Here is an 11,591-nt window from a genome sequence, read left to right as displayed (position 1 = left end):
GGGCGGGGAGAGGAGGGGAGGGGAGGAGCGGCGCGGAGCGGCCCGGCCGCTCCGCGCCGCTCCTCCCCTCCCCTCCTCTCCCCGCCCGGCGGCACCTCTGCGCAGACGCGGGGGAGCGGAGGCCGGAACCTCAGGTGCCCTTCAGGGCTCGTAATTTCCCCGAGAGGGCAAGGCCAGCGGCGGCCTGGCGACTGGGCTGGCGAGTGGCAGAGGTAAGGGGGGGGGGGGGGGAGTAAACCAGGCTCCTAAATCTTGGTTACGTTTCCATCAGCCGGGGAGAGGGGAGGTCGCTGTCTTCGCTGTCCGTGTTTTTCATCACTCAGGCTGTATCCCAAATTTTTCAAGTGACTCTGCTTTAGTGTGGAGGGCAGCGTTGGTCTGTGGGGCTGTATGGTCTATGATCATTCTTTGGCTCTGTTTTTAGCTCTCATTTGGGGGAGGGGGCGGGAAAAACCATCACAAATTCAATATTTAGTAAGGCAATAACTAAAATTAGAAAAATAAGCTGCACGCAGTCATGGTGCCATTATCACAGGAAGGATGCTGTTCTTCTTCCTGGAAAGAGAAAGATATTAAATTGACATTTAACAGCTGATACAAATTATTTTACTAAAATAATACCAACAAAATTTACTCCAAGAATAAGTAGTTATACCTGTCTTGCTGTGGTTGAGGTTTACCATCCATCGCAATAAGAAGAGTTTGGAGCTAATTCACATTGGTTTTCTACAGGCAAATGGGGTTATCCCATCTTAACATAATTGACGGTAAAATTCTAAAGGAGTAGAAAAGGCGCACGGTATTGCAACAGTGCAAAAGAAATATCTGTCCTTTACATTATAGCAGTGATCTGTCATAAAACTAAGTCTGATTAATACGTACATTATATTTCTCCCATTTACATGGGTTGATCTCGAAGAAGGTACTGCTTGTGCCTATATAGCTAACTGGGCTTATGTTTTCTGAGTATTGCTCTCAAAGCTATTGTCAATAAGTACTAAAACATCTCTAATGTAATATCACTGCAAGACACTTTCTACTGGTTCCGAAGTCAAGAGGAAGTTGCTTTTACAAAGAACATGGAGAGATGCTGAATGAGTGGGAGAATAGCTGCAAAAGACTTCAGGGCACATATTTGCTTGATCCAGCCATTAGTGCTGGGATCCCATTCCTTGTTTAAATCTCAGTTGTCTTCCCACTAGCTGTCGGGCACAGCCTGTGATTTCATTCAAAACTTTGCAGGATCGGATTCTTTTTTCCTGCTTCAACGTCATTGACTTCAATGAAACTACACCAATCCTTATTCTGATCTTAGTACACAAAATATTCTCATTTCCGGGCATCCCCCCAGAAAGTGTGATTCAAAATCCAAACTATAATCTCAGGATTTTCTGCAGTTGTGTTCTATCCACTGTGGACTTCTGGCCCCATCCTTAATAAAAAAAAAAAAAAAAAAAAAAAGTATGTATTTCCTAGGCTTAGAGGTTAAGTGGAAGTTTCTGCTTACTAACTCCAGAACAGAAAAACATACATCCTATTCCTTTGTCAGAATAAGTGTATTCATATAAACATACTCGCTATTATGACAGTGTAATTGGTAAAAAGTGGCTAAGTAGCCCAGCTGATTAGGGGACCAAGGCGACAGAAAAAAAGTAGCTGATCCTGGTTTGTTGTGTGATAAACACTTTCACTAGCATGGTCAAACAGCCGAGGGAATTTGATGCCATGCTATTACTGAAGTGTAACTACGGGTGGACACCTGTCTTTCTGACAGTTCTCACCTTCATTTGTCTAGTATCGATAATACTTGTATCTGCCTGTTGTTTGTAGAAAGAAAATATTGTGAGAGTGAATTAGGAAACACTTCTAGGATACTTGTAAAATACAAAGGTTGCAACTATTATTTTCTTCAACGAGTGAAAATAGCTACTTACTGATTCATGCAGCTCATGCTGTGACAGCATTTAGGTCCAAATTCTGAAGACAGGCAACCAATTACCAACCAACATCATGAAATACATTTAAAGGACACATTCACAGATTGTGATTTTACATATTCCAGATCCAAGTCATTATTAAGTCTTGGTTTAACCTTCTTAAAGCAAAATGTTACTGAATGGGCAGAATCACTCTTAAATGATCCATGTTTCTAGCAGGTATTGTACTGTGTAAAGCCCATGAAAAATCTGCTCATTTTCCAAGTAACCAACAAATCAAGCTATCAAGCAACACAAGACAGGTACCTTCATATGCTTTGGTTGCTGCTTTGTGCCATTTAAAGAAGCCTAAGGACTTGTAGACATCATTTACCTGGTTAAGCAGGGTTTACAAGCACTTGGTGTCACTGACGTGGTGTAAAAAACCTAAAGCATACTGGTTGATCCAGTCCACTCTCTCCTGCTCCAATGTCATCAGCTGCTTCTCCATGAGATTTCAGTATAATCATCATTAGTAATTTAGGGTACTTTACTAAACTTTGTTAGTATTTAATTCACATTTAGTTTCATGTCTGAGCATAAGTTTACCATTTACTTCTATTGTGTCTTTCAGTACCCTTACTGGGGCAATGTTGGTTTATGTTTGTGCTCATTTTGTAGTGGTTGACAATGATATAGGTTAGGAAAGAAGAGGACTCTCATTCTAACTAGTAGACAGGGTTCCTTCTGTTACTCAATTTCATTTATTTGCTGCATTTCTGAAGTGGAGAATAAGAGCATGCTGTTTCCCTGCTTACTTGAAGAAGCCAAGGATGCATAGCAATTAAACAATTTTAAAATATATGTAATTTAAAGAACAGTGAGCCCCCTAATTGAGGAATTAACAAACTTGCTTACTTGTCCTCCTCAGTGTTTGAAAAGAACACAGACTGCATTAGTGGATCAGCCAGGGATAACAAACTCTGAAAGATTTGACCTAAGATCTTTTAGTTGTTGCTGTTGTGATGGCTTTTACTTTTAAACAGCCCTATATTATCATCCCCATAGTAAAAATTATGTGGATTCTGTGGTATTTCAGAGCTTTTGTTTTCCAATTTGGCCTTGATTTTCTGATTTGATAAGTGAACCGATTCACGCCTCCTGGAGGTCCATCCACTGCCATTTCCCAGTATCTGGTGGCACACTCATCCTCACCAGGGAAGTTCACTGACCTTTGCTGTGACCTTCCCTGAGTAGAGCTCTTTTGTCTCTGTCAGGCTTTTCATGTCACTTTCTAGCTGCCTGTCCCCTTGTGTCACAGACAAACTCACACAGAAGCGCATGAGTCAGAAATTTTATAGCCCATTCATGATCCTTGATTTATGCCAATGCTGTATTCCTGCTGTCCTCCCAACTTCTCCAAAGCGGTGCAAGGCTGGGAGTGCGTGAGGTTAGCAAGCAAGGGCAGAAGGAGAGGTCAGCAATGTCTCATGGGGTCAGATCGCTGCTGCAAAAAGGCTACAGCAGCTGGCAGCTAAGACAGCTGCTGGTTAGGAAGAAAATGGCCACTGAATTTGACATTACTTAATTAAGAGCGTGCCTTAGCTCGTGTTCCCCCTCCTCACTTTGCTTCTGTAGGTTGCAGTAGTGGGGGTTGGGCAATTGCACTTTCCCAGTGAAGCTCTTGGGTATAGTAGCTGTCTTCTGTTCAGGCTCACTGAAGACACAATTAAATGCCTCTTTGTCTAGCGATAGCTGAAACAATGCAAAAATACCACCCAGGAGCTAGACCACATGCAAATGTGCACTATTATGCCTTGGCCAGATGGTACGGGCACTTACTGAGATTCTCCTACCAAATGCAACAGTTATGTAGGTTGTGTGTGCCTGTACGTGCATGTAAAAAAGAGAAACGGCAAAACCATCACAAGTGCACACAAAGACAAACGTCCCAAAGATGGCCACAAAAAAATATATAGCATGATTTTAAAAAATAAGAGTGAAAGAGAGCCTTTGTAAGAAACAGTATCCAGAAGAAAAGACAAACCTGTGGTCAAAGCAAAATAGTCTTACTATGGCCAGAGAGAAAAAAAGACTTTATAAACATCCTCTGCTAATGAATGGAGTTGCATTAAAGAAATGCCTGTCTCCGTTTTTCCTCTTTAAAGAAAAATGATGTGAGATTTCAAAGTCAGGCTCATTCTGGAAATCAAAAGAGGTTGCAATATATTGTAAGCCCCTGCATTGCTCTTATTCCTTCCATTGGTGGAGATACAAAGTAAACTACTGAAAGGCCCACTACAGCCACAGTGCAGACTGCAGCAGGCTTACTCAAAGCTAATTCAAAGCGTGCTCTGTTGTGGTTTTTTTTGTTGTTGTTGTTGTTTCAAAAAACAACAAAATCAAACTATGATCAGATTTTTAATCACATAGAACACAGTGATTCTAAAAGTGTTACATCACGGATGTGAGTGATCTGCTCCATTTCCACTCAAATCAGTGAGACACAGGTGTGCAGATCAATTAGTGCTTATACTTGCACACCCCTGACTTTGATGCCATACTTTGCAGAACGAAACAAGATGTTCTTAACAACTACTTAGATTTACACTGAAAACTGGTAGAGCCCTAAAGTGTGTGAGAATTACTGAAGAAGAGATATTCAACGTTTCTTTCCTTCAGAGCCTTTTTATCCACTGTAACTTCAAAAGGTGTGATTTTTCTGGATGTATCTGTGATACCTCTTTGCCTTCTATCTTAATTTTCCTTCTATCACTTGCAAGGCAGCCACATCACTTCTGAGGATCTTGTTTATGTCTGTCAGTGACTCGAAGAAAAGATTACAGTAGCTCGTAATCCTCTCACTGCTATTATAAATTGTTGGGTAACTTCTGATGTCATCTTTAGAGGCTTTGTGCCTCTGTAATTCAATAAATCAAAGAAAAACATGTACCAAATTACAACACATGCTTACTTCTTATTTGCGTTGTAATAAGGTAGGCCGTGTTCTGAACTCAGATGTACTATATTCATCTATCTTATTAAACATGTTAGTAAGCATACCTGTCGTATAGATTACTTCATGCTATTATCTCTGTATTGCATAAGAAAAATGAAATAGCCAAATGCTGGATGACATTCAGTATCATTTGGTGGTTAACACTCATCCACAGCTCTTCTCAGTAAAATGACATTCAAAACTATAAAATATAGGTCTATAAGCTTGGTTCATTGAGAATAAAAATACAAAGTTAAACCCAGAAGAAGCTGAAGATAAAATGATCAGAGAGGAAGAGGATCCTGGATGGATTAGCTTTATTTATGTTAAGAGACTTAAAGGCAGGATTAAAATAGGCAGTCAGTAAGTGTGTATGGTTGCCAGATGAGTAAAATAGAATATCAGATTCATCTGGCAGCACATTAGGCAAATAAATAGGAAGGCTTATTAATTACTGTATTCACATTAAACAGTCTGTAAAGAATTTCTAGGAACCAAAGTTTATAAAATAGATAAAATGAAGAGTATGTCACTGGACAAAAAATAATGCTTCTGCATGTATTGACATACTTGCTGAATGTACAAATTTAATAGATTATGTACTTATTTTGCCATCATGGTTTAACATTATACATCATAGGAAGAAATATTTTCCTTCTTAATTTCTCTTTTACCAGTGGAAATATATGTCCCAATTATTTTATTTTGAAAACTTTTTTTGTGTTTATTGTATAAAACGGTATTATAAAAGGTTAAGAACTTAAATACATTTTTGTCATGTTTTCCTTTAGAGACATCAGGTGGCAGATAAAACATTATTGAACCCTCTGCCTTTGTTAAATAAAAATCAAATCATAACACTAAGATGAATTCCATGGCAGAAAAAATACAGCAGAAAATGTACTGTTCCAATACATTTTCATTATAACCAATGGGCATTCAGTGATCAACAAACAAATATAGTAGAAGGCAGCTTTACTCCATCTCATAGTAGTAAAGAAACAACAAATACAATATCCTGCACTACCCTATTGGCTCGGAGACTATGGGGCAATCTTCAGGATTGTGTACTGATACTGCCAGTAATAGATACCTTTTATTAAAACGTTCACATATCCATCCCCTGTCTGCAGTTCTATAAAAATCTTGAAGTCCTGAAGCAAAGCCCTTCACCTGAGTACCATAAGCCCTTCCTGGTACTTCTGCTGGCACAGCGTATCTGTGGATGTGGATTTACTTGCACCTCTATATCTTCCAGGAAGTCTGACACAGCACAGCCCCTGTAGGAGTTACTGAGCCAGGCAACATTTTATCAGTGTTGGCCAGATTTCAGAGTGACAGGAAGTTCACCTCCTCCTAAAACCATTTTGGTTTTGGAAAAGATGCTCTTTAAATCAAATCCAGTTAACAAACTTCTTAGAACTCAGATAGTATCTGCACGGATATCTCAAGTCTAAAGAGGGAGATTTTAGAGGAATAGAAATAATTACTGACTTGTTCCATAATTAACCAACCCAATATTGGGTCTGATTTACTAATAGTGAAATTCCAAGGAGGATCAAGTAGATCAGCAAGGGCAGAAAATACAGCAGGAACAGGAGACTTTGTTGCTTGTATGTAGATTGTACAATTGTTACACCTAGATGTAACACAGAGACTGACTTTTTAGGCATTTTCAGTGTCTCTTCCATCGAACAGCTTGTTAGAAAGCCCACAAGAAGATAGACAGCTTTTGACTTCACCCTGAGTGGCATTCAGGATCTGGTTTGAAATCTCATATTTGAAGAGCCATTCTGTGACAACCGCCTTAACATACATTGATGCAGTATCATTACAGGAACAGCAGCAGCCAAAACATTCAGCAAATCTCTCCTCGGTTTCAAAAGAGCACCTATGTAAAAACAAGAGAGTTTGTTAAAAAGCAACTTCAAAAGTGCAGCTAAATTAAATTCTTAGAGGCAGCAAGGAAGCTATTTTAAGATGCACATTTTAGAAATTTAAGGTCTATACAAACTTGGATTATTAAGGAAAGCTTGAGAATGGGCAAAAGGGAGGGACCACAGGTATGCAGCAGGCTAAAAGAGGCTATTAGAAACAAGAAGCTTTCTTTAAAAAAAGATGAAGTAATACTGAAATGAAAGAAGTAGAAAAACCCCACATATTCCTGTAGATTAAATGTAAGAAAACAGTTAGATTGGGTCCCTCCTCAAAGGAATCAAAGCTAATAATAAATCTTTCTTCAATCCTTAGGAAAAGGAAGCCTTCCAGAAGTCTGCTGGACTAATTGATAACCATGATATTATCAGGAGTACTCAAAGAAAACAAGGCCCTTGCAGAGAAGTTCATAAACTATTTGAGCTGGTGTTCACCAGTGGATATCCTGGAAATGGAAGGGATTTTGAAGAGAAAATGGATGAAACTGATAAAATGACAGTAAGAAACCACTAGGACCAGATGGAAATTGCTAACAGGTGTGCATAACTACAGTTTGAAAAGTGTACCCATACCTGTTGTCTGCAGGATGGGATGTCAGTTTTTAAAAAGAATTCCATGGAAGACAGGGTGCCTGATGGGCTGGGGCAGGAAGTCTGCTCTCTCTCCCTTGCAAATTAGTAGAAAGTATGATGGGCAATAGAACTAGTGGACACCTGAATAAATATGATCTACTTGGAAGAGTCAACACGTCATTTGTAGAGGAAAATTCTGCCTTACTGTAGTGATTTGAGCCCAGGGGTAAACTGAGCACCATGCAGCCCCTTGCTCACCCTTCCCCCTCAGGAATGGGAAGGAGAAAATAAAACCAAAGGCTCAGGAATCAAGATAAGGATGGGGAGGGATGACTCACCCATTACAGTCATGGGCAAAAGACAGACTCATTAGGGGAAGAACAAGAACCTCAATTTAATTTGAACACTGTCAACAACAACACTTAACAGACAGAGTAGGACAGTGAAAAGCATTACCACATCTTAAAAACACCTTCCTCCACCCCTCCCTTCTTCCCTGGCTCAGCTTACTCACGATTTCTCTACCTCTCCCCTCCAGCGGTGCACGGGGCAGGGGACAGTGGGGGGGCAGTCAGTCCCAACAGACCTTCCTCCTCAAGGGGAGGATGCCTCGCACTCTTCCTCTGCTCCAGCATGGGGTCCCTCTCACGGGAGACAGTCCTCCACAAACTTTCTCAGATGTGAGTCCTTCCCACGGGCTGCAGCTCTTCCCAATCTGCTCTAGCATTGGTCAGTCCCGCATGTTACAATCTTCCCAGTGCAGAACTACAACAGCGGGGGCTTCTTCCCACAGAGTCCCAGCCTCCTTTGGGCACAGCCACCTGCTCCAGCATGAGGTTCTCCACAGGCTGCAGGTGGGCATCTGCTCCACAGGTGACCTCCATGGGCAGCAGCGGGGGGCAGCCCTGCCCTCTCACCACGGGCTGCAGGGGGGTCTCTGCTCTTGTGCACCTCCCACCCTTCCTCCTTTCTTCCACTGACCTCAGTGTTTGCAGAGGTGTCCTCCTCATAACTCCAACTCCTCCTCCCAGGTTCCCCTTCTTAAATACATTATCACAGAAGCACAGCCACCATTGCTATTTGGCTGGGCCTTGGCACAGAGGTGGGTCTGACTTGGAGCTGGGGGACCTCTGAGAAGCTTCTCACCACTGTAGCCCCCTCTCCCGCTACCAAAACCCCCTGCCACACACACAAACCCAGCACACTTACGAATGTACTCAATTCCCTGAAAAGTCAACCTACATGTGGAGAAAAATGGCTTTATATAGTCTTAGTTGCATTTTCAAGGGCTAACTCATCTGCTTGAGGCAGATAAGGGAATGCATACCTATCTGAAGTATCTGGAATATTTATCTCCAATCACACGTTTCTCCCCTAAACAGCTGTTTCTCTCACCTCTTCCCAACACCTTCCTTAGATACCTGGTTCCCTTAAAACTTAGTGCTGAATAAGGTGCATCTCAGTCCCTCTGTCACCTCCCTTAACTTCCTCTGTTCTCAGGAATGTAATTTCTTACTTCCTTTCTGTCATGAGATGAGCAATACTGTCCTGACTCTGGAAAGTGATTTCAAGGGAGAGAGCTTTAAAAGGTAGATTTCTGGGGGGAATTGAGAGAATTTTAACCACTATAATTACAAACCCTCTGTTCCTCATGCTGTGCCTCCAGTTCTAGGTCACCCTGAAGAGTGAATACTGTGTGAATGTGCAGGAATGAACCTGGTCTCAAAGCCTGAAAACACCCTGCTTGCTAACGAACTCTTTAGCAGGTAAAGCAGAATGGATGCATGTGCAGATCCTCTACCAGGCTTTCTGTGACAGGAACATTTCAGAAGGAAATTAAATACCTCTCTCTGGATGCTCACAGGAATTCTGCACTGCTACAGCCTTTTCTCATGGAACCAACTTAGAGCTCAAACGTACTGTTAACTGTCTTGTACTGCTGTATTTCTACTGTTCATCTGATCAGGTGTCATTTTTGCTCATGAACAGCAGTCTAAAATATCACCTCTGCTATACTGCTTAAAGATCTTATTTGTTAAAATAGCCCAATTTAATTTTTAGACCCTTTTTGTAAATTAGGAGTGCTGTGGCAATTCAGATATCCTTTATAGCCTTCCAGTCTCCTGTGGAACCATCAAAAACCCCAGCTGTGGTAGGCCTCATTTTGTGCTTGATTTCTGGAGGGCTGCACCCTGCTATTTGCACACAGCAAAGCGATAGTTTTCTTTTATAGAGGCTGGAATAAATTTCTCAGAACTTCTAATTCATTTAGTCAAGGGCCAAGGGCTGGGGAAAATGTCACTGCTGCAACCCCTGTAGCTATTATGGTCAGAAATACAGTTCTAACTGGTGGTGGAAAGAAACTGAGACAGTAAAACAGTGGAGCAAAACATTAGCAGTGCCGAGTGTTAGGGCCTCTTGGTTTTAAATTAACAGCCCATCAATCTTTGTCGTCTCCTCTCTTTGAGAGGGCTGCACCTTTCAGGATTCTGTATTTTGAGATACTATCTTCTAAGCAAATAGGAACAGACATGATTGCTCTCCCGGAAACATAGCTTTTTAGTGAACTAGCTTTAGAGTTGTTACCAACACACAAATGCTGAATGTAAGCCTGCCTCTACTTTGAGACACATCCTGACCAAGGGAAGAAGACACATCTGCATGGCAGTTCACGTGCAGGCATGACAGCAGATAAAACCCAAAATGTTCTGTGGCCCAGCAAGTGGTAGACATTTGGCTAGAGGACATTTTGCCCGGGTGAGCCTCGCAGTGCCTTAAACTGCCAGATGGCCTTAGGAGTAGTGTCCCATGTGCTCAGGAGGGTGGGAACTGACAGCACCTGGACCTGTCCCTGAGAGATGCAGTGCCCATGCTGCCCTTGTACAGGCATGTCCTTAGAGCTAAGTTCTTGACACTCTGAGTTATTGGGGAGAATCTGTTTTGTGCTAGAGAGACGTGCCTAACAGTTGTGAATTTCTGTGCCTGTTTGCCAACAACCGAAGCACTCAGCTGGTAGCGCTGTATGCCTGTGCCTGCCCAGCCCGCGCTCCCTGGCTGCGCTGCATTTCCGTGCTGGGAAGAGATCTGGCTGACTATTAACTTCTTCTGCTCCCTGTGGTACAAGAAGGAAATGGGGGCCCATGAGCCAGGAGGGATCTGCAGCACACTCTCACCAAGTTCCTGATATAGACAATTGGACCAGCTGTCCAGGGCTTGGCAATTTGCTCACAACATTGAAAGCTTCAGCACCCTTCATCATCAAACCTGTCTAATCCTTCCTTGGCCAGAGAGCACCTCTCCCTTCCCTTCTCCCACACGCCTCAAACGAGCTCTACTGACAGCCCTGAGGAGTTGGACATGGGGGCTGAGGGTAGCGGGGTTGCCATGTTTGCATCCTTTCACAAGAAAAAGGTCTTAGATGGGCTGGGGTCTACGTCTGCTGACAGATGCCTTCCTGCAGAGTTGGGAGAGTGAGGGGAAGAGATGGGAAGTGCCTTTCACTTCTCTCCTATCCTACAAAGTGCCATGTCCCCGTGCAGGAAAGACAGCCCACCTCTGGGCTTCGATCACTGCTGTCCCGTACCTGCCTGACACGGAGCCTGACCGCAGCCGGGCACCGGCAGCCTCACACTTTGGACGCGCTGGGGTTCCCGACGCCAAACCGCAGCTGCCTGCTGGCCGTCAGGTTTGAGAAGCAGCCGGTTTTTCTCAGTTTGCTGCCTTTCTTTGCCCGGTGAGGCTGGATCACCGGCCGTGTCGCAGTCCAGTCAATGTGGAAACAGCAAAAGGTCAAGTTGAATGAAACAAATAAAGCACACGGTCTCAAACACCGGACCCGCCTGCAGCGAGTGTCAGCCGCCATGCGTTTAACTCGGTGCTCGGACGCCGGTAGCTTTTCCCTGGGGAGCAACAGGCAGCCGAAACCACCGTCTCTCGAGCCACCCCCTCCTGCGCGGGCAAACCGAACGGGCCCCGGGCCCCGTGTTCGGGGGAATAACGGGCCGTACACCGGTGCGCAGGGCGCCGGGTACCCCCCGTGTGCCGACAGATGTCCCCGGGGGGGGTGGGGGTGGTGCCGCCCCGCTGCCGCCCGCGCTCCCCGCAGCCCCGCCAGGGGGCACCCCCGCCTCATCTCCCCACGTGACGGCGCCTCGCCGGGAGGGGGCGGGG

The 11,591-nt window shown here is 43.7% G+C and overlaps 1 long non-coding RNA gene across 1 annotated transcript; it reads left to right on the top strand.

The window, feature by feature from the left end:
- The first annotated feature begins 99 nt into the window (after positions 1-99).
- LOC141922953 (uncharacterized) lies at positions 100-9,684 on the top strand. Its single transcript, XR_012623143.1, has 3 exons — positions 100-212; positions 7,165-7,385; positions 9,088-9,684. It is a non-coding gene; the product is annotated as an uncharacterized LOC141922953 (long non-coding RNA).
- Positions 9,685-11,591: the final 1,907 nt, after the last annotated feature.

Source organism: Strix aluco, chromosome 4, assembly GCF_031877795.1.
Source record: "Strix aluco isolate bStrAlu1 chromosome 4, bStrAlu1.hap1, whole genome shotgun sequence".
Lineage (NCBI taxonomy): Eukaryota > Metazoa > Chordata > Aves > Strigiformes > Strigidae > Strix > Strix aluco.
Note: the sequence above shows the minus strand (reverse complement) of the source record. Positions and strands in the feature narration are given on the sequence as shown.